The sequence below is a fragment of the Solanum pennellii genome, chromosome 10 (genome assembly GCF_001406875.1).
Source record: "Solanum pennellii chromosome 10, SPENNV200".
NCBI lineage: Eukaryota > Viridiplantae > Streptophyta > Magnoliopsida > Solanales > Solanaceae > Solanum > Solanum pennellii.
The window spans coordinates 34,585,370-34,610,429 of record NC_028646.1 but is presented as its reverse complement, the minus strand read 5'-3'; the positions used below and the strand labels follow the sequence as shown (position 1 = coordinate 34,610,429).

Here is a 25,060-nt window from a genome sequence, read left to right as displayed (position 1 = left end):
ATTAATTAAAGTAAGTGATTTCGTCGTTCTACTAACAGTGAATATACATTTAAACAAATCACTTACTGTTGTTAGGGGTAATTTTGATATTTCAATAAAAAAACACTTCTATGCGGAGAACAAAACCTAAAACTAGAAAATATTTAAACTTCTCCCATAACATCTTTTTTTATACACAAGTATATCCCTCGACACACTTCTTCAATTTAAATGTGAATTCAATCCTCTCATACACTACTCTGTGTGTCTGTTGGTTGATGAATAATTTTTCTCATAGGTTGCCTCCGATTTATATGAAAGTACAATCCAAACACTTCTCCTGAAACACAAAAACCAACTCAGTACACTTATTGAAGATAAACAATATCATTCAATTTCACAATACTTCGAAGCAAGAATGAGCTACAATTCACTCCGGCATGTAAGTATTCAATTAATTTATTCATAGCCTAAATCTTTGATTATATGGAAATCTTTAAAAAAATGAGTTACAGAACGCAACAAATAATATTTCACATAAAGAATAAATATCAATTTTTTTAAAAAAGCTACAAGAATTATAAAAATCAAATATTTGTATGGCGTATTACATTTTGTGTTTGTTCCGCTTATTAGAACACCATAAGCATATTCTTGTTTTTTTTTTAAAAAACAATAGATGAAAATGAAAATTCAGAAGTGTACACAATTAAATGTGAAGTAATCATAAACTATAATACAGGTAAGTCAACTTTTTAAGAACTGTAGTGTGCATAATTCAAATTCAAAATTATTTTAGATTTTCATTATTGGTTGCATATTTTTGTGTTAGATTTGTATCATTTATATTTTCTATTGGCGGTGTTTATTGTTATAACACTAATAGAATCTACTTTTTCTTTTACACGACAGATGAAAGTAAAGATTCATATATGTACATCATTAAATTATACAATAAGGGTTGGTGGGTGTTTGAGTTAGTGATGAACTATGTCAATGAACTTATAGCTTATTATGACTATTGCATGGAAATGAAAGTTTCATTATTCTGATTAGGCAATATATGAAAAAGTTTAAGTCAGTGATAAAAAGGTGAAATTTTGATTCAAGTTTGGACCTTATTTAGAGACGAGTATAAAACTTTTTTGACAACTATTTAGATATATATAACCTTGTCTACAAAATACTTGATAATAGAGAAGTTGAAATATTTTTGAGCACACGGAAGAGTACTAATGGAACTATGATGTAGCTGATTTTGAGGGCAATCCGTTACAAGGCGAAGAAGATTTGATAGATGTGAATGTAATAAAGAAAAGTGATGAGAGTGATGAGTGATGAGTGATATAGCGGAAGTTCAATTGAATCTTCATTCTTTAATTGTCAACCCCAGAAATTCTAATATCAAATATTTGGCAATAACGAACAAGCTTCTTATCTTAAATATGGCTACTAAACACAATTTTCAAATACTAAATTCATTGTACAAAGATTATTTCTTTTAGAGATTACAAAATTTAAGCTCTAATAGAATGACGTACCTTTAAGGAGATTGAGGTTCAAATTTAAAGTTTGCTATCATTCACTATGGTTGTGATCAACTAGTGCTTCCAACTATCATCTACATCAGCTATTTCAGGGCAAAGCAACAAAATTTAGATCATTTCAGGGCAAAACAACATAGACAACAAGGACCCATATAGCCGACTCCAACTTTCTTGCAACTGACACATGATGTGTACATCAATCATTCCATGTGTTATATGGTTCGTCTGATTTAGTAAATATGAAAAAGCTAACAACTATAGTTGCCAAATTGAAGTGCAATTTACTATTTTCAAACTTGTTCTACGATCAAAAGCCATGACTTCTTATCTATCTACGAGCCCGAGCAACTAAGATTGCCAGTTGTTTTCTCCTTGTTCGAAAAAAGAAGCAAAAATGATTAATAGAGTATTTATCTTTATACAAACATTCTGGTTTCAAATCATAGTTTCCAGAGAAAGTAACGCAAATGCTCGAAGTTGTCCTAAGGAGATACCTTTGGACTGGGAAGGTGATATACCGTGGTTTCACGGTATTTTTAATGCTTTTTCCTTAAGTTTAGTGTGTGTCCAAAAGCCTTTTTGTATTAATTTTTATGTAAGATTCTCTTTATTTCCAAGAAATATGTCTAAAGATGAACGCGGAAGTTTTTGAGCAAGAAATGTAGAAAAGTACCACCTACGGAGCTAGTGACGGTTAGTTGTGCCTGTGATGGTCCGTAGGTGACATCGTAGTGAAGCTGCTGAAGGAAGATGGGAAAGTCTGACTAAGTGTGGGGTTACGAAGTGCGTGACGGACCGTCGTAGTTATGACGGTCCGTCCTGCTAGTTCGTCGTGATGATCAGGGAAGTAGTCCTAGTACCCAAATTTCAAGAGTTTAAGTGTTATGGAACGGAGACCCTCGACGGACCGTTGTGCCTGTGACGATCCATCATACCTGCCGTCGAGGGTAATGAAGAGAGCAGCAGAAGAATTTGCAAAGTATGGGACGACGAAGTCCATGACGGCCCGTCGTGACCACGATGACCCGTCCCGAGGTCCGTCGACCCAGCCGTGTTTTGACAGATTTTCAGCAAATAGAGTCCTTCTTTGATTAGGTTTTTGTTTTTTATAAATAGTTCGAAAAACCTCATTTTTGGGGTTAGACTCTTGGTGATTAGACTCTCAGTTATTAGACACTTTTATGTAGATTCTTTGTGAGAGATTATTTTGATTATTACACTTTGGATTGTTACATTTTTCTCTGGAGTTCATTGTTGGTGATTTTGTCGATTAATCAAGTAAATCTCTGGATTTTATTTTTTCTCATTTAAGTAAGTGCATAAATTCTTATATTATATATATGAATATTGTGATTATGACTATGGGTAACTAAACTCCATAACTAGAGTTGTGGGAACCATAGGCGAATAATGAGGTAAAACCTAACTAAAATAACAATTCTAGAATAGTGTCTTGCATGTATTGATAATTCTTTCGCTTAGAAGTCTTTTTAACGGATGGTCAACGTTAGAACTCGCCTTAATGCTACTTGCCGGACCAAGGAGGTAGATAATAGGAAAAGAATTATCAACATAGATTTAGTGTATACTATCTAATAGGCTAGTATTGATTGGTACGAGATAATAACTTAGTCAAATATCAAATATAATGCTTAATATGAGGTAAAGGTAAGGGTTAGTATTAGCAACATAAGTAGCTGGACCAAGGTGCGGAGTGAAATTTTCTAGATGCCGGACCAATGATTTAAAAATACATAACTTATCACTTTGCATGCAAGATACTAGGAAAGAATTGTTATAGTTAGAATTATCAGATTAAGAACCTGTGGGGAACATGTAAACCCTAGTTACATTTATTAATTTATTAAACTCCAACATTTGAATCGGTTAGTTGTCTACTTTAATTTAGCTAGTTATTTTCATTCATTTAGAAATAAAACCTCCCTTTTATTGTCTTTGTTTTACAAGGAAATAATTGACTAAATAATAGTAATAATAGATTGAAGTTAAGTCTGAATGATTTTCCTCGTGGGAACGATCCCAACCTCATTAGTTGGGTTATTTACTTGATACGACCGCTTTACTTCTTATTTGAGAAGTAAGTTTGAGCGTTATCAAATTTTTGCGCCGCTGCCGGGGAAAGTAGCTTTTAGATTAACTTAAACTTATTACTAAAAGTTTAGTCAATATTTTCTTGATTTTACTTTGTTTATTTTTTTTGATTCTTGCAGAACTATCTTCCTTGTATGCCAAATACACGGAGAGGAAGAGAACCCTTGTTTCCCTAGGATCACAAATTAGAGCGCACACTATGCAACATGAATCGAAACTTGGGTATTAATGATGATGATCCAAACCAGAACATCCCAACTCCGGTTGATGTTCATGGTCAGTTATTACCCGATGCTCCGGGTGAAAATCAACAGAGGGGAAAAAATCCCGCTCCACGTCCCCAAGAATACTACAGAGGCTATGACAATATAGCAGACTCCGATGGACCACTTGTCTTGCCCCCTCTACCACCAGGCCACACCTTTGTGGTAACTAGTAGCCTGATGCAAATGCTCACTGCCAGAGGTTTCTTTTCAGGGCTACCTTCTAAGGATCCACATGCCCATATAACTAAGGTAAGGGCAGTGTGTAAAAGTTGTGTAGGGAGACCTGACTTGGACTTGGATGTAATAGGGTTAAGAGTGTTTCCTCTCTCACTGACGGGAGAGGCTGCTATTTGGTTCACTGAGCTCCCTTATAACTCACTTTTCACTTGGAACCAACTAAGGGACGTTTTCTTAGCACGCTACTACCCGGTCTCCAAGAAACTAAACCACAAAGATAGAGTGAACAACTTTGTGGCACTACCAAGAGAGTCAATTAGTAGTTCCTGGGATAGATTCACCTCGATTTTGAGAAGCGTCCCCAATCACCGTATAGATGATGAGTCACTGAAGGAATACTTCTATCGGGGACAGGATGATAATAATAAAGTGTTGTTGGATAATATAGCAAGTGGTTGTTATAGGGAGTGTCCTTATGCTGAGATTGCGGAAAAGTTAGAGAAAATCTCCCGGAACAATAAAGCTTGGAGTACTAGGAAGTCAGATACTGGAGAAATACCTTCGCAGTGCAATCCACTCACAACCCAGCCACAGATGATATTCGTGAAGAGATGGCTCAGATGAGAGCTGAGCTCGGGTTGGTATTAAAACATGTCACTGGGGGTGAAGAAAAGATAAATGCAGTCAACTACTTGTCTAAACCACCACCACCAAATGATGAATGCTATTATGAGGAGGATTCCTATGCGGTAAATGAGCAGACGGGGGTTTTTTTACCGAGTGCCCAAGTCTCTAATCAGGTGAATTGGTGTCAAGGTCAAGGGAACCAAGGTCGGAACTATGGTAACTATAACCATGAGAGTCATTATATTCGAGTAGGAAATTACAACCGCGACAACAACTTCAACAGGGGTAACTATGGTAATAGAAATGATAGGAATGGGCCCTATGTCCCTCCTCAAAGTCGTGAAGTTACTCCTAGGGATGGTGGAGATAGTATGGCGCGAGTTGAGGATATGTTGCACAAAATGATGAGGAGGTTCGATGCTAATGATGAGCACATTAAAGATTTAAGGAGTGATTTAGCGGGTATTAGGCAGAAAGTCGATACACATGCAATATCGATTAAGCAGATTGAGTTGCAAATGGCCCAATTATCTGCGACTGTGAACACACGGCAACCGGGCACTCTTCCTAACAACACTGTCCAAAATCAAAAAAATGACGGACACTGTATGGCAATCACTACTCGGGGTGGTAAGCAGACCATTGACCCACCTATGCCGTCTAAGGAGGAAAAGGTGATAAAAGATAATGATAAGGCGGTAGAGGGTAGTGGTGAAGTAGAAGATAACACTAAAAAAGATGCTGAAGGGCCTATAATGGTAATTCCCATGCCTAGACCACCCCCCCTTCCTCAAAGATTAGTGAAAAAGATCGAGGATGGTAAATATCGGCGTTTTATAACAATGTTGAAGCAGATTTCTATCAATGTCCCTTTGGTAGAAGCTCTAGAATAAATGCCCGGTTATGCCAAGTTTATGAAAGATCTGGTTACAAAGAAAAGATCGATCACTTTTGAGGATGATTATAGAATGCAACATTGTAGTGCTATTTCTACAAGATTTCTCGTACAAAAGAAAGAAGATCCGGGTGCGTTCACTATTCATTGTACAGTCGGGTCATGCCCCTCTCGATTTACAAGAAGTTGGGTTTAGATGACCCAAAGCCCACTACGATGCGGCTCCTGATGGCCGATCGAATAGTGAAAAGGCCTATAGGGATACTCCACGATGTGCTAGTAAAATTGGAGTCGTTCATATTTCCAGCAAATTTTGTTATCCTTGATTGTGAAGTCGATTTTGAAGTGCCTATTATTCTTGGGAGGCCATTCCTTGCTACGGGTAGAGCCTTAGTTGATATGGAAAAGGGGCAGATGAAATTTCGGTTGAACAATGAAGAAGCGACCTTCAACATTTGTAGGTCCATGAGGCAGAGTGGTGAGCTCCAATCGGTATCTGCTATATCCTACAAAGAAAAGATGAAGAAGGATTATGACCTAAAAAGTGAAAAACGAGAGTTTATGGTTGGGGATTTGGTGCTTTTAGACAGTTCTAGGTTGCGTTGGCTTCCGGGCAAGCTCAAGTCCAAATGGACTGGCCCTTACTTGATTACCCAATTATTCCCTCATGGAGCAGTTGAGTTAGAAACCAAGGAGGGAGTGCGGTTTAAGGTGAATGGAGAACGAATAAAACTATATTTGGGCATACTGAATCGGCAAATGAAGTGATTGAGGCATACCATCTTGATGAAGGCTGAGTAATCAAGTGTCCTCAGTCGTGCCGCGACGTTAAATCAGGCGCATGTTGGGAGGCAACCCAATACTTATAGTTTTTCTTTCTAGTAATGGTAGCATTTTCTACTTATGGGTTTTAAATTTGCAGGCACATCACTAGGGAATTCTGCAGAAAATCACTTTGCAGCAGTCACAGACGGACACATCAACGGACCGTCATGTACGCGACGGACCGTCGCATGAATCCGTCGTGCCAGGTACGTCTTTCAGTTATTTTCAAAACTAGGGCACACGCGACGGAACCAATGACGGACCGTCGCAATTGCGACGGACCATCGTTGGGGACTCGTCGCGTCATTAATGAGTGTACCCGACCCGATCCGGTTGGGAACTTTTAAAAAATTTCAACCTATAAGACCCCCCACCCCTTCATTTGAACGATTTCTTTTTCTCTTTCTTCTATTCCCTCCCTTTTAAACTTCCCACTTCCTACCTCTCTTTCAACCGATCATTTCCCCAAATTCCCCAATTCCTATAATCCATTCTTTACTAGTCGGAGTCTGCTGCTGTGGTTCTCTTCTTGATCACCAAGTACCTTCCTCGTTTGTTTTTCTCAAATTCTCAGGTATGTGTCTGTGATTTCTACCCATTTACAATGCGTTTTTGTTTTATCAATTAGTATTAGCCTATATCTTATTGATGGGTTCATTCTTTAATACAAATTCTATCTGACCTAGGTTGAGAATCCTCAAAATTGCCTTGTTAAAACTCTAGAAATAGGTGCTTTAGCATTGCTAGTTTACTAGGTATTTAGGTTAGACACATGTAGGTTAAACACTAAAAATTCCATTTGGGTCATAGGGGATGATTGTGGCATCCCCAGTTCTTTCACTGAATGACAGAACGAGACCCCGATGACGGACCGTTGTACCCACGACGGACCGTCATTGGGTCCGTCCCAACACCCCTATCACCTCACTGTCCAATTTTTTCCAAGTGTCCACCAACGGATACAAGCCACGGACCGTCATTCCCACGACGGACCATCCTGCTCAACCGTTCTGGTTGTCAGAGACCCTATTCCTAAGGGTCTCTCACTTTTTCTAAGTGTCCTCTTACGGACATATACGACGTACCGTCATACCCTCGACGGTCCGTCCTGCACAACCGTTCTGGTTGTGAGAGACCCTGTTCCTAAGGGTCTCCAACTTTCTCCAAGTGTCCTCTTACGGACATCTACGACGGACCTTCATACTCTCGACGGTCCGTCCTGCATAACCGTCATGACGGTCAGAGACCCCTCTCCTAAGGGTCTCCATATTTTTTTCCAAGTGCCCTCTGACGGACACCTACGACGGACTGTCATACCCTCGACGGTCCGTCCTGCACAACCGTCGTGAAGGTCAGAGACCCATTTCCTGAGGGTCTCCATACTTTTTCTAAGTGTCCTCTGATGGACATCTACGATGGACCGTCATACCCTCGACGGTCCGTCCTGTATAACCGTCGTGACGGTCAGAGACCTCTCTCCTAAGGGTCTCCACGACGAACATCGACGACGGACCGTCATTGTCACGACAGCCCGTCCTACTTATCCGTCATACTTGTCAGAATCATTCCTTCAGGGATCTCGACATCAACATAATTAAAGTAAGACATGGCGGACCCCATGACGGTCCATCTTACTCATGACGAACCGTCACCTAGTCCGTCGTGTTTCACTGTTACTACAGAAAAGTCATCATAGCTTAGCTCTTATATTTATTTTGTTTCGTTTTTGCTCGTCTTGTTTGCTCCTTCTCGTACTAATATTGATTCTTTACAGGTACTATCTATTATGTCACCAAAACAAGATCGAGTTTACGCACGTGGGCGATCAATGTCTGTTGCCCCGTTTGCCCGCCTGGTCATTGGCTCTGATGATGAGCGTGACCCCGAGTACGTGCCCCCAGGCACTGCCACTCCATCCCGAGATGCACGTGCTGCCAGAGCTACGCCCAAAAAGGTGGCGTCCAACGTAGTCACTGCCTCTCAGTTTGATGAGGAGCGCACACTAACCGGCACACCTTCTGGGTCAGCTACTCATGAAGAAGGAGCGTCTGGTTCCTTAGGAGTTTCGTGGTCGGAGGAAGCCTCCGGGTCTGCTGAAGTCCCTGCACCCGCCACAGCTGCACAGTATGCCTCGTCTGATGAGGCTGACAGTTCTGAATCCACACCCGGCTCATCGATTCGTGCTCTCACCCCGGTTGTCGACCATCCTAACCGGTGGTGTGTCGACGAGCAGTATCAAGTTTATTCAGACGCAAAGTTTTTGAATGATAAAGGAGTCATGACACGGACCCTTACATTCGAGAGGCGGGATCATACGGGAAGTCTCCCTACTATGCCAGAGATCCACAATCTCTTCACCAGACACCGACTCGAGTGGACAACGCGTTTTTTGGGCCGTTATAGTGAAGAGTTGGTCCGAGAGTTCTATGCCTCCTACGTGGCTACTCTCAGATTACAGATTGATAGGTGGGCTGCCCCCGCCAAACAGGGCCCACTTGAGCATGTCTGAGTACGTGGCATTCAGGTAGATATCTCCCTGCCTGCCATTCACCGGTATCTATACGGCGAGGATGTTGATGCCAATCGGACCCCCCCACCGCCTAGTTCTATTAACTGTGGCAAATTGTCAAAGATGGCCAATTCTTGCGTGAGCCATCGCTGAGAAAGACCACCAAGAGGTGGATGGCCCTGCACTTATCTGTTGATGGAGAGGGTGCCGACTGGGTAACCGAGCCGAAGGGAGCAATCAAGAAGGCTAACCTGACCTTCACGGCGAAGTTCTTATGGTTGATTGTCCGCCACTGCCTTTCCCCCACAGCCACTGATAATATAGTCACATGGGATCGTGCAGTTCTGATGGCGGCGATGATAGTCGGGTTTGAGGTGGACTTTGCTTGGCTTCTACAGGTACTCATGCACGAGAGGGCTTTTAAGGTCACAACTACTTACCCTTTTCCGTGCATGAATATTTTGTTTATGCAGGTCCGCAGGTGTGCCCATCTGGCACATTGATCATCTCAAGACTCCGCTGGGCACTGTTGATATCGGCCTCATCAGGGATGAGGCCAATGAGTTCGCTCCATGCAGAGGGCCTCGTCCAGAGTTGCCTCCACTTGGTGACAATTTGGCCGATACGGTACCACAGGCTCACACGACTACGCAGGCTTCTTCTGAAAGCACTGACACTACCCCGGTCAAGTCTATCCCGAGTAGAACACTGCCCCGAGCTCCTCTCGCTCAGCCCCTTTCCCCGCTCTGGTCCCGCTTGCTAGGGTCCAGAAACTAGAGGCACAGATGGCTACACTTCTTCATCACATCCAGCTTTGGATGCAGAGGTCTATTGCTAAGGCAGAAGAGCGCTTGGAGCAGAGAATGGTCCAACACACAGAGCGGAAGATCGGTGAGGTTCAACAGCGCTTGGACGCTTTTAAGTTGCGGGTGCTAGCCTGGCCAGCCCCTCAGGTGGATGTGTCGACCCTTCAGGCTGCAGTCGAGAGTCTTCGAGCAGACATTGATATGATCCTAGAGGCAAGGGTGCCAAAGTCTGAGGCCCCTTCTGCAGAGCCTGCTGAGGACACAGTGATGGCGACCTTATTCGCCACTTCTGAGATTCCACCCCTTCCCATCGAGAGCATGCCAAGAGGTGTAGGGTTCGAGAGGAGGATGAGGATAGAGCACGGAAGAAGGAGCGCCGTGAGATGGAGGCTGCGAGGAGAACCTCGTTTGCTGATGAGGAGGCGCGTCGGATGAGGGCTGTAGAGTCAGCTGCTGGGGCATCTAGCTCCAGAGATGTGGCGATAGCGGGAGGCACTGCTGATAGTGTTGTTGCTGATGTAGACACTACTGAGGGTGTCCAGATTACAGATGTGGTAGGTTCCGGGGAACCGTACCCACCTTCTTACTGATCGTCGGTGCTTTGCACCCTAGGTTTGCTTCACCTACCACTCTCGTATTTCAATTTTTTATGCATTAAGAACAATTGAATGTCTTTTTGTTGGGGGTGGGGTAAATGGAAAGTGAGTGCTAGGGTGAAGTCTGAGTAGCCCAAGTCACTATCCTCTTTTGGGGTTTTCTTGCCTGTGTTCTTTTTCCCCAAGAGACTGATTATTTTTATTGTTGAACCGGCATGTCTATATCTTGTGTACATAGTTTAACTCTGAAGCATGATGGCTAAAATGATATCCCTGATGAAATGAAAATGATGCATGACTAGGCATAGTAAATGATAAATGTATGGCTCTAAGCATGACATAGAGATACACCACTGCATGACCCTAAGTCTAAAATTTGAACTAGGTGTCTGATAATATGGTAGAGTAACGAGATGTCAAGTGAGTGTGAGGAAGATCTGAATAGTCCACTGTTTGTACTGAGCTAGAACTTGCCTGGTTAATCCTGCTAAAAGTAAGTTGTAATAGACAATTAGGGAAGGCTCATAGGCCTTATTCAATATAGCCAATTTTTAGCCTAAATAAAAATAAACCGAATGAAATTAATCCCTCTTTGATCCAAATGATTTGAGCTTAAAATAGACCTTTCTTTTTCACCCCAACTGATCGTTTCTGGGAATAATGTGTTGGCCCTGGTCCCTGCTTAAACATGTGCACCTCAACTTATGCCAAAAGCATAAGTTGAGAGTGGCTAATGTAGTAAACAACCCTTTCATGGACCTGTCCCAACTTTGGGTATTGTGTACTTTGACTCATGGAAAAGCCATGAGTTGAGGGTGGCTATTGTGAGGAATGCTCTGGAAAGTGGGATTGAAAGAACAAAGAGAGAGAAAGAACAAAACTAAAGTGACTCAAGAATCAGTTGAATGAAAAGTGAAATAAATAAAAAAAAATACAATAAATACAAGCAAGAAAAGAAGAGAGTCACCTACACAAATGGAGAAAGAGGGGAAAATAGCAAGGTAAAAGAATATGAGAAATTGGGTGAAATAAAATGATGAAAAGAGGTATGTTTAGCCGATATGTCAAGGAGGGCAAAAAGTCACTGAAGTATACCTAAATATACCCTACCTGATCCTGAGCCTATGTTACAAGCTAAGAAAGTCCTATCGTGATCCTAAGAGTTGTATAGCGAACATAAAGCAATGAAATAAGGGCAAGCTTATGGCGATATGTATGAACGAGTTGTGAATTTGTTCTGAGAGTGAGTGTTGAAAAGTAATCCTTATACTCAAACTTAAATCATTGTGTGAAAAATGAGGATGTTGTTTTGAAGTGACGACACTAGTTGCAATACCGAAAATATTAGCACCTCTGTGAGAAATTGAAAAGGATAGGTGTTAGTGCGTGGTGAGTCTGTGTCATGGTCTGATTCCACATAATTCAAGCCTAATAGTTATAACATGCATAAATATGATGAGACTGATCGGGATTGATAGCCAAATGATTGCGAAAGCTAAAACATGGATATTATTGTACAAAGATTTTTGTAGTGAGTCATGGTGCGTCGCTTGAGGGTGATGATATACCGTGGTTTCACGGTATTTTTAATGCTTTTTCCTTAAGTTTAGTGTGTGTCCAAAAGCCTTTTTGTATTAATTTTTATGTAAATTTCTCTTTATTTGCTAGAATCTATCTAAAGATAAACGCAAAAGTTTTTAAGCAAGAAATGCAGAAAAGTACCACCTACGGAGCTTTTGACAGTCCGTCGTGCCTGTGACGGTCCGTAGGTGGCATCGTAGTGAAACTGATGAAGGAAGATGGGGAAGTCTGACCAAGTGTGGGGTTACGAAGTGCGTAATAGACCGTCGTATTCATGACGGTCCGTCCTGCTGGTTCGTCGTGATGATCAGAGAAGTAGTCCCAGTACCCAAATTCCAAGAGTTTAAGTGTTATGGAATAGAGACCCTTGACGGACCGTTGTGCCTGTGATGATCCATCATACCTGCCGTCGAGGGTAATGAAGAGAACAGCAGAAGAATTTGCAAAGTATGGGACGACGGAGTCCATGACGGTCCGTCGTGACCACGACGACCCGTCGCGAGGTCCGTCGACCGAGCCGCGTTTTGATAGATTTTCAGCAAATAGAGTCCTTCTTTGATTAGGTTTTTGTTTTTTATAAGTAGTTCGAAAAACCTCATTTTTGGGGTTAGACTCTTGGTGATTAGACTCTCAGATGGTTAGACTCTCAGTTATTAGACACTTTTATGTAGATTCTTTGGGAGAGATTATTTTGATTATTACACTTTGGATTGTTACACTTTTATCTGGAGTTGATTGTTGGTGATTTTGTCGATTAATCAAGTAATTTTTTGGATTTTATTCTTTCTCATTGAAGTAAGTGCATGAAATAACAATTCTAGAATAGTGTCTTGCATGTATTGATAATTCTTTCGCTTAGAAGTCTTTTTAACGGATGGCCAACGTTAGAACTCGCCTTAATGCTACTTGCCGGACCAAGGAGGTAGATAATAGGAAAAGAATTATCAACATAGATTTAGTGTATACTATCTAATAGGCTAGTATTGATTGGTACGAGGTAATAACTTAGTCAAATATCAAATATAATGCTTAATATGAGGTAAAGGTAAGGGTTAGTATTAGCAACATAAGTAGCTGGACCAAGGTGCGGAGTGAAATTTTCTAGATGCCGGACCAATGATTTAAAAATACATAACTTATCACTTTGCATGCAAGATAGTAAGAAAGAATTGTTATAGTTAAAATTATCAGATTAAGAACTTGTGGGGAACATGTAAACCCTAGTTACATTTATTAATTTATTAAACTCCAACATTTGAATCGGTTAGTTGTCTACTTTAATTTTGCTAGTTATTTTCATTCATTTAGAAATAAAACCCCCCTTTTATTGTCTTTGTTTTACAAGGAAATAATTGACTAAATAATAGTAATAATAGATTGAAGTTAAGTCTGAACGATTTTCCTCGTGGGAACGATCCCAACCTCATTAGTTGGGTTATTTACTTGATACGACCGCTTTACTTCTTATTTGAAAAGTAAGTTTGAGCGTTATCAAATTTTTGCGCCGCTGCCGGGGAAAGTAGCTTTTAGATTAACTTAAACTTATTACTAAAAGTTTAGTCAATATTTTCTTGATTTTACTTTGTTTATTTTTTTTTATTCTTGAAGAACTATCTTCCTTGTATGCCAAATACACGGAGAGGAAGAGAACTCTTGTTTCCCTACGATCACGAATTAGAACGTACACTACGCAACATGTATCGAAACTTGGGTATTAATGATGATGATTCAAACCAGAACATCCCTGCTCCGGTTGATGTTCATGGTCAGATATTACCCGATGCTCCGGGGGAAAATCAATAGAGTGGGTAAAATTCCACTCCACGTCCCCAAGAATACTACAGAGGCTATGATAATAAGCAGACTGCGATGGACCACTTGTCTTGCCCCCTCTACCACCAGGCCACACCTTTGTGGTAACTAGTAGCCTGATGCAAATGCTCAGTGCCAGAGGTTTGTTTTCAGGGCTACCTTCTGAGGATCCACATGCCCATATAACTAAGGTAAGGGCACTGTGTAAAAGTTGTGTAGGGAGGCCTGCCGTGGACTTGGATGTAATAGGGCTAAGAGTGTTTCCTCTCTCACTGACGGGAGAGGCTGCTATTTGGTTCACTGAGCACCCTTATAACTCAATTTTCACTTGGAACCAACTAAGGGACGTTTTCTTAGCACGCTACTACCCGGTCTCCAAGAAACTAAATCACAAAGACAGAGTGAACAACTTTGTGGCACTACCAGGAGAGTCAGTTAGTAGTTCTTGGGATAGATTCACCTCGTTTTTTAGATGCGTCCCCAATCACCGTATAGATGATTAGTCACTGAAGGAATACTTCTATCGGGAACAGGATGATAATAATAAAGTGGTGTTGGATACTATAGCAGGTGGTTCTTATGGGGAGTGTCCTTATGCTGAGATTGCAGAAAAGTTAGAGAAAATCTCCCGGAACAATAAAGCTTGGAGTACTAGGAAGTCAGATACTGGGAGAAATACCTTCGCAGTGCAATCCACTCACAACCCAGCGACAGATGAGATTCGTGAAGAGATGGCGCAGATGAGAACTGAGCTTGGGTTAGTATTAAAACATGTCACTAGGGGTGCAGAAAAGATAAATGTAGTCAACTACTTGTCTAAACGACCACCACCACATGATGAATGCTATTATGAGGAGGATTCCTATGCGGTAAATGAGCTGACAGGGGGATTCTGACCGAGTGCCTAAGGCTCTATTTAGGAGAATTGGCGCCAAGATCAAGGGAACCAAGGTCGGATCTATGGTAACTATAACCGTGAGAGTCATTATGTTTGAGAAGGAAATTACAACCGCGACAACAACTTCAACAGAGGTAACTATGGTAATAGAAATGATAGGAATGGTCCCTATGTCCCTCCTCAAAATCGTGAAGTTACTCCTAGGGATAGTGGAGATAGTATGGCGCGAGTTGAGGATATGTTGCACAAAATGATGAGAGGTTCGATGCTAATGATGAGCACACTAATGAGATAAGGATTGATTTAGCGTGTATTTGGCAGAAAGTCGATACACATGCAATATCGATTAAGTAGATTGAGTTGCAAATGGCCAAATTATCTGCGACAGTGAACACATGGCAACCGGGAACTCTTCCTAGCAACACTGTCCGAAATCTGAAAAATAACGAACACTGTATGACAATCACTACTCGGGGTGGTAAGCAGACCATATACCCACCTATGTCGTCTAAGGAGGAAAAGATGATAAAAGATAATGATAAGGCGGTAGAGGGTAGTGGTGAAGTAGAAGATAACACTGAAAAAGATGTTGAAGTGCCTATAAAGGTGATTCGCATGCCTAGACCACCCCCCTTTCCTCAAAGATTAGTGAAAAAGACTGAGGATGGTAAATATCGGTGTTTTATAACAATGTTGAAGCAGCTTTCTATCAATGTCCCTTTGGTAGAATCTCTAGAACAAATGTCCGGTTATGCCAAGTTTATGAAAGATCTGGTTACAAAGAAAAGATCGGTCACTTTCGAGGATGATAATAGAATTCAGCATTGTAGTGCTATTGCTACAAGATCTCTCATACAATAGAAAGAAGATCCGGGTGCGTTCACTATTCCTTGTACAGTCGGGTCATTACATTTTGCGAAAGCATTATGTGATCTGGGGGCAAGCATAAATCTCATGCCCCTCTCGATTTACAAGAAGTTGGGTTTAGGTGACCCAAAACCCACTGCGATGCGGCTACTGATGGCTGATCGAATAGTGAAAAGGCCTATAGGGATACTCCACGATGTGCTAGTAAAAGTGGAGTCGTTCATATTTCCGGCAGATTTTGTTATTCTTGATTGTGAAGTCGATTTTGAAGTGCCTATTATTCTTGGGAGGCCATTCCTTGCTACGGGTAGAGCCTTAGTTGATATGGAAAAGGGGCAGATGAAATTTCGGTTGAACAATGAAGAAGCGACCTTCAACATTTGTAGGTCCATGAGGCAGAGTGGTGAGCTCCAATCGGTATCTGCTATATCCTACAAAGAAAAGATGAAGAAGGATTATGACCTAAAAAGTGAAAAACGAGAGTTTATGGTTGGGGATTTGGTGCTTTTAGACAGTTCTAGGTTGCGTTGGCTTCCGGGCAAGCTCAAGTCAAATGGACTGGCCCTTACTTGATTACCCAATTATTCCCTCATGGAGCAGTTGAGTTAGAAACCAAGGAGGGAGTGAGGTTTAAGGTGAATGGAGAACGAATAAAACTCTATTTTGGGCATACTGAATCGGCAAATGAAGTGATTGAGGCATACCATCTTGATGAAGGCTGAGTAATCAAGTGTCCTCAATCGTGTCGCGACGTTAAATCAGGCGCTTGTTGGGAGGCAACCCAATACTTATAGTTTTTCTTTCTAGTAATGGTAGCATTTTCTACTTATGGGTTTTAAATTTGCAGGCACATCACTAGGGAATTCTGCAGAAAATCACTCTGCAGCAGTCACTGACGGACACATCGACGGACCGTCACGCACGCGACGGACCGTCGCATTGATTCGTCGTGCCACGTACGTCTTTCAGTTATTTTCAAAACTAGGGCACATGCGACGGAACCAATGACGGACCGTCGCAATTGCGACGGACCGTCGTCGGGGACTCGTCGCGTCATTAATGAGCGTACCCGACCCGACTGGGAACTTTTAAAAAATTTCAACCTATAAAACCCCCCACCCCTTCTTTTGAACGGTTTCTTTCCCTCTTTCTCCCATTCCCTCCCTTTTAAACTTCCCACTTCCTACCTCTCTTTCAACTGATCATTTTCCCAAATTCTCCATTTCCTAAAATTCACTCTTTACTAGTCGGAGTCTGCTGTTGTGGTCTCTTCTTGATCACCAAGTACCTTCCTTGCTTGTATTTCTCAAATTCTCGGGTATTTGTCTCTGATTTCTACCCATGTACATTGCATTTTGTTTATCAATTTGTATTAGTCTACTTCTTATTGATGGGTTCATTCTTTAATACAAATTCTGTCTGACCTAGGTTGAGAATCCTTAAAATTGCCTTGTTAAAACTCTAGAAATAGGTGCTTTAGCATGGCTAGTTTACTAGGTATTTGGGTTATACACATGTAGGTTAAACACAAAAAATTCCATTTGGGTCATAGGGTATGATTGTGGCATCCCCAGTTCTGTCACTGAATGACAAAATTAGACACCGATGACGGACCGTCGTACCCACGACGGATCGTCAAAGGGTCCGTCCCACCACATGTATCTATTATTTCACTGATGGGAAGATGGTGAATTACCCATTATCCCATTAATGGGATAATGGTTAACTACCTATTATCCCACTACATGGATCCACTATCCTACTACTCTAGTTGTTGGTAAGTTCTCATAACCTCTTAACCGTTCTTGATGGAAGCGCGGTTATAAATATGTCATTTGGTTTAAAGGTCCTTAAGCACATTATTTCTAAAAACTCCATACCATCTACGAGTGAGGTTTTGAGTACTTAGAAGATCTTTGAAGAAGAATTGTAGACTCTGACTATATAGCTAACGATGGCTGCAGGTATGTCGATCACACTATATTTTTGCTGCGTCATTCTCTGTAATGTCTTATATTTGACATCAGAGCCGTTGAATTGCCTATGCTTTGTTTGTTGTCAGAATTCTCTAAAATCGCTCAAAATGGTTCTTAAAAATTCTGATACTGTTTTCAAATTTTTGAAAACATTTTCTAATAAAGGAAAGGCACCACTTGAAACTAACATAAAAAAAGGAAGCCAAGTGTCGTTTCTGTAGAAAGAAGGGGCACATAAGGCAGGATTGTGTCAAGTTTCAACAATGGCTTTTTAAGAAAGATACTTCTATCTCTCTGGTTTGTTATGAAGCTAATATGATTAATGTTCATCATTACACGTGGTGGATTGATTCTACTTCTACAATCCATATTACGAATTCCTTGCAGGATTTAAGAAACCTGCGGAAGCAAGTGGGAGCTGAGTGAAGCATATATTCTGGAAACAAGATGCAGTCGCATGTGGAAGCTATTAGGACATGCGATTTAGTTCTAAGTGGTGGTTTTATTTTAGAGTTAGAAAAAACTTTTTATGTTCCTAAGTTTTCTAGGAATTTAATTTTAGTGTCAAGACTTCTACCATTGGGATATTCCTTGTTTCTAGAAGGTGATTCCAAACTATTTTATAAATCTAAATTTGTTGTATATGGTGCATTGTCTGATGGTCTGTTCTCTCTTAATTTACAAAATGATTCCACTCATACTGTTATGCATGTACAAGGTGGTACTAAACAATGTGTTATAAATGAAAATTCCTCTATCTTATGGTGTCGGAGATTGAGACATATCTCCATCGATAGAATTAGGAGATTAGTAAATGATGGAGTACTTAGTACTTTAAATTTTACTGATTTTGATACTTGTACAGACGGCATTAAAGGCAAACAGACTAACAAGTCAAAGAAAGGTGTCAAGAAGAGTTCAACTGTATTAGAAATCATACATTCAAATATATGTTGTCCAGACATGGACACATATGGTCAAAAATACTTTATCACTTTTATAGATGATTACTTATGATATCTGTATCGCTACATGTTTCATAATAAGAGCGAAGCAGTAGAAGCCTTTAAAGTTTTCAAGGCCGAAGTAGGAAAACAATGAAAAAAACAAATTATGATTGTTACTGATAGAGGTGGTGACTATAATATATATATATATATATGTATATACAGAAGATGGACAAGCACAAGGTGTGTTTGCGAAGTTTCTTCAACAAAATGGAATTGTTTCCCAATATACTATGCCTGGTTCTCCGGATGAGAATGATGTAGCAGAAAGAAGAAACCAAACATTATTAGACATAGTGCGTAGTATGTTAAGTAGCTCTAAGCTACCAAATTCCTTGTGGATTGAATCTCTTAAGACAACAACATATATATTAAACCAATTTCCAACCAAGGCTGTTCTAAAGATGCCTTTTGAGTCATTCAAAGGTTGGAAACCTAGTTTGACGCAAACACATGTATGGGTATGCCCGTCTAAAGTTAGAATTTACAACCCACAAGAAACTGGATCCTAGGACCATTAGGATGAGGTACATAAGATTTTGGTGTCCATGGGGGCCACAAATACTGAGAAGGCTAAGCTGGATTCCTATCAACTCAAGGATGTTACACAGACTTGGTGCAAGATGTGGCAGGATAGTCGAGCTTTGGGCGGAGTTCCGGTCACGTGGGAGCTATTTAAGACAAACCTACTGAAGAGATTTTTCCCCAGGGAGATGAGAGAGGCCAAGGTTGAGGAGTTTATCAACCTTAAACAGGGATCGGTGACAGTCAGGGAGTATTCCGTGAAGTTTGTGAAATTATCCAGGTATGCCACTTCTCTTGTGTCTAACAGCAGAGACGAGATGAGTAGATTCTTGACATGGATTGTTAAGGATATCGAGGAGGAGTGTAGGGCAGCTATGCTGCATGACAACATGGACCTTTCCAGGCTTATGGTCCATGTCCAGCAGGTGGAGGAAAGCAGGAAGAGAAAGCGCACTAGGGCAGGGAACAGGTCAAGGCAAGCTTAGGAGAATTTTTCAAGGAAGAGTAGTACTAAAATCAGGGATAAGCCTAGGTTTAAGAAGGGATTCTCCCATGAAGGGAGTTCAAGTTCATCCAAGGGTCGCTATGATAGGAATTCCGAGTCCAGAGTTAAGAGAAACAATGAACTTGATACACCTCAGAAGATACCACCTTGCAGGAAGTGTGGCAAACTACATGGAGGAGAGTGTATGATGGGCACTAATGCTTGTTACAGTTGTAGAAAACCGGGTCATATGGTGAAGGATTGTCCGAATAGGAGATGTCAAGAACAAGTGAAGGAGAGAGTTCAACCTAATGGTCCAAGTGAAGAGGATCCAAGGAGAAAATGATTCTTTGCACTCAAGTCTAGAGGTGCAGGGGAAGGCACCTCTGGTAATGTCTCGGGTGAGTAGCCTTAATTAGTCTTTCAGGTATTTGACTGTGTGTGGTGTGTATGCACTAGTATGAGGTTAAATATGTTTGAGTCATCATGTTCGTTGCTGATTTGTATGACTTACATGTTTACTTATGTTGTATGCTTTGATAAGACTAGTTTAGGAAAGAGTTCCTTAGTCTATTAATGTGAAGCTACTAGTAGGTTTCAAGGATGTGCACCATCATATTAATATGTGAATCACATATTCACCAATGGGGAGTATTGAATTACCTATGTATGCATACATTCTATAGATGACTTACTTATTTTTATTAAAGAGTAGTGTCTTTCGGGGACGAATGTTCCTAAGGGTGGGGGTGGGGGGGATAATGTAACAACCCTAAAAATGGATAAGATAAGAAATGCTTAATGTGTCAAGAATGCCTATGATTAAACCAGGGTTCACACGGATTGATGCGCGTAGAACCATACCTCGGAACCCTTGCTACAGCCAAGCCAACTAACTTGGGGAGTTAGTTGAGCTTGGAAAGGTTGGGTCCAACCATGTAAGGCTCTCTAATACGAAAATACTTGAACGAGTCTTTATCGGACTTAAAAAGGGAAAATCTTAGGTTTGGAGGGTCTAGGGGTAAAATGGTATTTTTCCAGGCTAAGGGTAGTATCGTAATTATCCTAAATATACAATTAATTATTTAATTAATAAGGTGGAGGGGTATTTTTGCGAGAGAGGGCCGAAAATAGCTAGGTGGAAGTAATGAATTAAAGTGATTTTTATTTAAGCTATTTAATTAATTAATGTAATTAATTAATAATTATTATTCATTAGATGATTTAAAATAAATTAAAAATCAGATTTTATCAAGTAAACAAAACCTTATTTACTAAGTCCTAAAACTAGACTCCTAAGCCTCCTACAACTCCACTCTCTCACGTTTATCTCTCCACTCTCACGCTCAATCTCTCTTATTCTTTCTCACGTATTTTCTCTGCCAAAATAAGATACAAAGCATAAAAATAAACCAAGTTCTTCATATTTGAAGAATTGACACGAAATCACAAGAAAACAAACGTTAATCGCACACTAGGCTAAGGGAGGTTGTCATTCGAGTGGAGTTGATATTGAGGGGGCTTAGACGTGTTCTTGGGTGAAGTTTTTGGGCAACAAGTCAAGAGTATAAAATCAAAAAGGTATGGGATTTATCTTGTGGAATCCTTTCTCTAAGAGAAATTTCTTTCTACAAAATTCAACATATGAAACTAGGGATGTCCCCTTTATTGTCGAATTCCTTGTCCCTAGTCTCCTTTCGATTTCAATATAAATTAGGCTATGGTTTCTGGTAGCTAAGTGCGAAATATGATGTTCTTTGTGATTTTGTGTTTGGAAATAGCAAGCATGTTCAATGATGTCAACCGAAAATGATGTGGTGCAATGTGTAAAATGTTTGTTGTTGTTCTCCATTTTGAAGTCTTAAAATGGCTTGTTTGATGATTGGAATTATTGTGCATAAGGTGTGTAAATTGTGATGTTTAAATGAAGTGTAAGGTGGCTGATCTTAAGAGGAAAAATCTAAGCTAAAACAACAATGAATCTACACCTAGAAAGGCATTAAACAAATTGTGAAAATACCAGAAAACGAACGTATGACTGTTGTTAAACAAAGGCTAGAAAATTTAATAAAATTTTCAGCACTTGGTGATGGAGTTATCGGCCAGAACACTTGAAGTTTGAGAAGTTTAAAAATAAATTTAAAACATGTGAGGTCAGTGGGGATTGAACCCAAGACCTCACTACATGAAAGCTGAAAAAAAGAGAGGTATGGGATTCGAACCCACAACCCCTCGGTCAAACAAGAGAGTAAAAGGGAAATTTTAACTTAATAAAAATAATGAGGGAGTGGGATTCGAACCCACCACCTCTTGGCTGAAAGAATATACAAGGAGAGAAATTATAATAATAATAATAATAATGAGAGCAGTGGGATTCGAACCCACCTCCTCTCGGACAACATGGGAAAAACTTAGGAAAGAGAAATAAATTAATGTTGCTATGGGGGTTCGATCCCGTATCCCCTAATGCTTAAAACTCCTAAGGTGAAGTGAGGGGAGGGAAAAAGAAAGGAAAAATAATCTTAGTGAGGGGATTCAAAATCGGGTTCCCCAAGCCGAAATGTAAATCCAAAATTAGGTTAAAGAAAATTAACTAAGTGTTGTCCAAGGGATTTGAAGTCGGGTCCATTGCCCAATTCCGTATTGACATATAAGTCATACGTAAGTAAATACTTAATGGATGCTGCCTCTAAAGATCAAAATCAATGTCTTGGCATATCTAAAAGATGCATAAATGTTGTACCACATAATCTTGGGTAAACATGAATCACTTAGACAAACTATCAATGAAGCCTCATGGCTTGTATGTGTTGACTCATAAGTCTAGCATAAGAATAAAAGTAAGTGAACCTAAGATGTATGTGATGAAATGATGTAAAACCTAGAAGGGGTTAAGTAAGAGTGTGAAACACACTTAATGGCCAAGTGCATTGGCATATGATGAAATGAACATTCATGTAAAGGGGTGAGTAATTATGAAGAGCAAATGTGCTAAAGTTAATGAATGTGGTGACAACATGATAAGAGGCTAATGTGAAAGATGAGAGCAATCTCAAATGAGACTAAGTAAATGTTACCAAAACGTACTCACCTATGAGAGTGTAAAGTTAAAGAAGAGACCAGTCTCTATGAACACTCTAATGAAAATATTGAAGTTAATGCATACTTAATACTAATGATGAAATGAGAAATCATCTAATGAGCTATGATGTCCTCATGCTAGAAGCTAGCTTCCATGATGTATAAGTTGAATGTAGTGGAACTTTATATTGAGCACCAATAGGCTAGCTATGAGCGGTGATGCCTTCGTTCGGGAAGGGAGGAGGTTCACGTAACTCTCATGAGATGAGACTGTCCGGCATGCCGGGTATGGGTCTCCTTATATCTCCTAGTCTTCGAACCTATACTGCCAATATAGGGACCTAGCGGGGTTCAATTCCCATGTACGCTAGCATATTTTTGGTAACTTTGGCCCCTGATTCCACCTTTTTCAGTGTGGGGGAGACATTGGATTTCATGATGCTCACATGATCTATGTTGGTTAAAGTTAAAGTTCCCAAAGAATGTATGAGGACAGCCTCAAATGATGCACATAATGAAATGAATGATACCAAAGGTGTAAGGATAGGATAATCAAGAGGTGATCTAGACTTAATTAATGACGCTAGGTTGTTCTTGGTCATTGCACAGCAAACCCGATGCGAGTCTTAAACTACATCCTAGATATGACTGGTGATTGCACTAGTCTATGAAAGAATGAAAAATGAAGTACGTATAAATGAATGAAGCAGATTCTGTGTTTGCTAAAAAAGGCTCCCTAGTTGAGGTCCCATATGTTGAGCCCTCATTTTGGGAAGTCTTAATGTCAAGTCCATGATTACAAGGTCTCATGGCATACGAATAAATGATATGAACAACGTTATGTGTTATATGAATTATGATATGTGCTATGTGTACGCTGTTGTCTGCCGTGTGCAAAATGTTAAGTATGATGATGCAAGTTACTCTAATGGCATAACTTTCATAATCCAAATTTGGAACGCACACTCACTTTCCTAATCTCAATTTGGCAAGTCCACTGACTTGACCTTATACAATCATGTTGTTATGAAAGAGATATTCTTAATCATGCATGTCCTTGGTGTGTGCTTGCATAAACCTATACTTAGTACAAGTGTGTACTAATTGAATACTACTCTAAACTTTAAGGTGCAGGCACAGGTGGACGCTAGAGCTACAGGATCAACGCTGTAGCTATTCGAACGTCGACCATTCATCCGGACTCGGTAGGTCCTCAGGCTTTCGAGGATGCTTGACCATTAACATTCTAGCTTAGTTGTAGGATTGAGCTAGTGGAGTATGTTCCACTAGCATTTCTTTCCCATTTTTGTCCAGACATTGTATTGGTGCTATTTTGGCAAGTATATCTTTATCATTATAATAAACTGCTTCTTTCATTTGATGATCTTAATGTTACATGGTTGATGATGAACAATTATATATGTAATAGAATGTTTAGTAAGCATGTTAAATAACAAAAAGTTGAAATTTTCCGCAAAAATTAACCTAGATGAAGTAAAGATGACGTATGTAGGCTTGTGTGCGACCTCTGAGAGGTCAACGACGCCGGTCTCGTCTGGAGTCTAGATTCCGTTCGTGTGTGTGTGTGTGTGTATATATATATATATATATACACAAATCAATTAACTAAAATAAGGTGATTGGACAATTTGAATAATAGAACAATACTAACAAAATAACAAGAGGAAAGGTAGCAGCAACATGAACTGATAAAAATACTATCACGTCAACAAGTGCTTCAAACCACAAGCTTTAATGTAGATATATTAACTAGAAATAATTGCAGTAACTTATAAAAATGGACATATGACTGCCTCGCTAAGATTTTTGTTTATAAAAAAACTTAATCAAAGGTAAATGGCTAGACAAACACACCAAACAAATTCTTACAGTATTAAGATTAATCAAAGGTGACATCTCATCATATTTTAAATCTTCTGAAAGAGTCCATCCAACGCTAATTTAAATAAGATACTAAGCCATGTTTTTAAAGAACACATGCTCTAAGGATAATTTATATTCAAAAGCAAAATAAATATGCCACTGCTTAAGGCACTCGATACCTTCCAAACAGAGAACAACACTATGGATATTATTTCAGCAAGAACTAGACCAGAGCGACAACATGTTTGATTAATGAAACTAACTAAAAATGAAGAAAATACGATACCACGAATTTAGATGTCTACAAACAGGGAAAACAACCTAAATTAAACGCCAAATCATCTTGAAAATGAAAACTACGATATTGGTTCCAGAGAAAAATGAGAAAGACGTTGAAGACGAACTCAAACGCTCAAAAAAAAAGTTGAGAGTTGTTCACCTCTTTATGTGAAGGGATAAGGTGCCCTGAGACACGACAACAATTTCACCACCAAGAGTTCAAGACAGGGTTGAGGAAATGGATTCAAAGACGCAACAAGAAACGTGAACCCGATTCTTTCCATCTTGAAAGTGTCTTTATATATATATATATATATATATATATAT

The 25,060-nt window shown here is 40.0% G+C and overlaps 1 long non-coding RNA gene across 1 annotated transcript in view; it reads right to left on the bottom strand.

Moving 5' to 3' along the window:
- Positions 1 to 62: 62 nt before the first annotated feature.
- Positions 63 to 25,060, bottom strand: part of LOC114074344 — a 27,671-nt gene continuing 2,673 nt past the window's right edge. The window contains exon 2 of the long non-coding RNA XR_003574709.1: positions 63 to 319. This is a non-coding gene — a long non-coding RNA (uncharacterized LOC114074344). The remainder of the gene's footprint in view (positions 320 to 25,060) is intronic.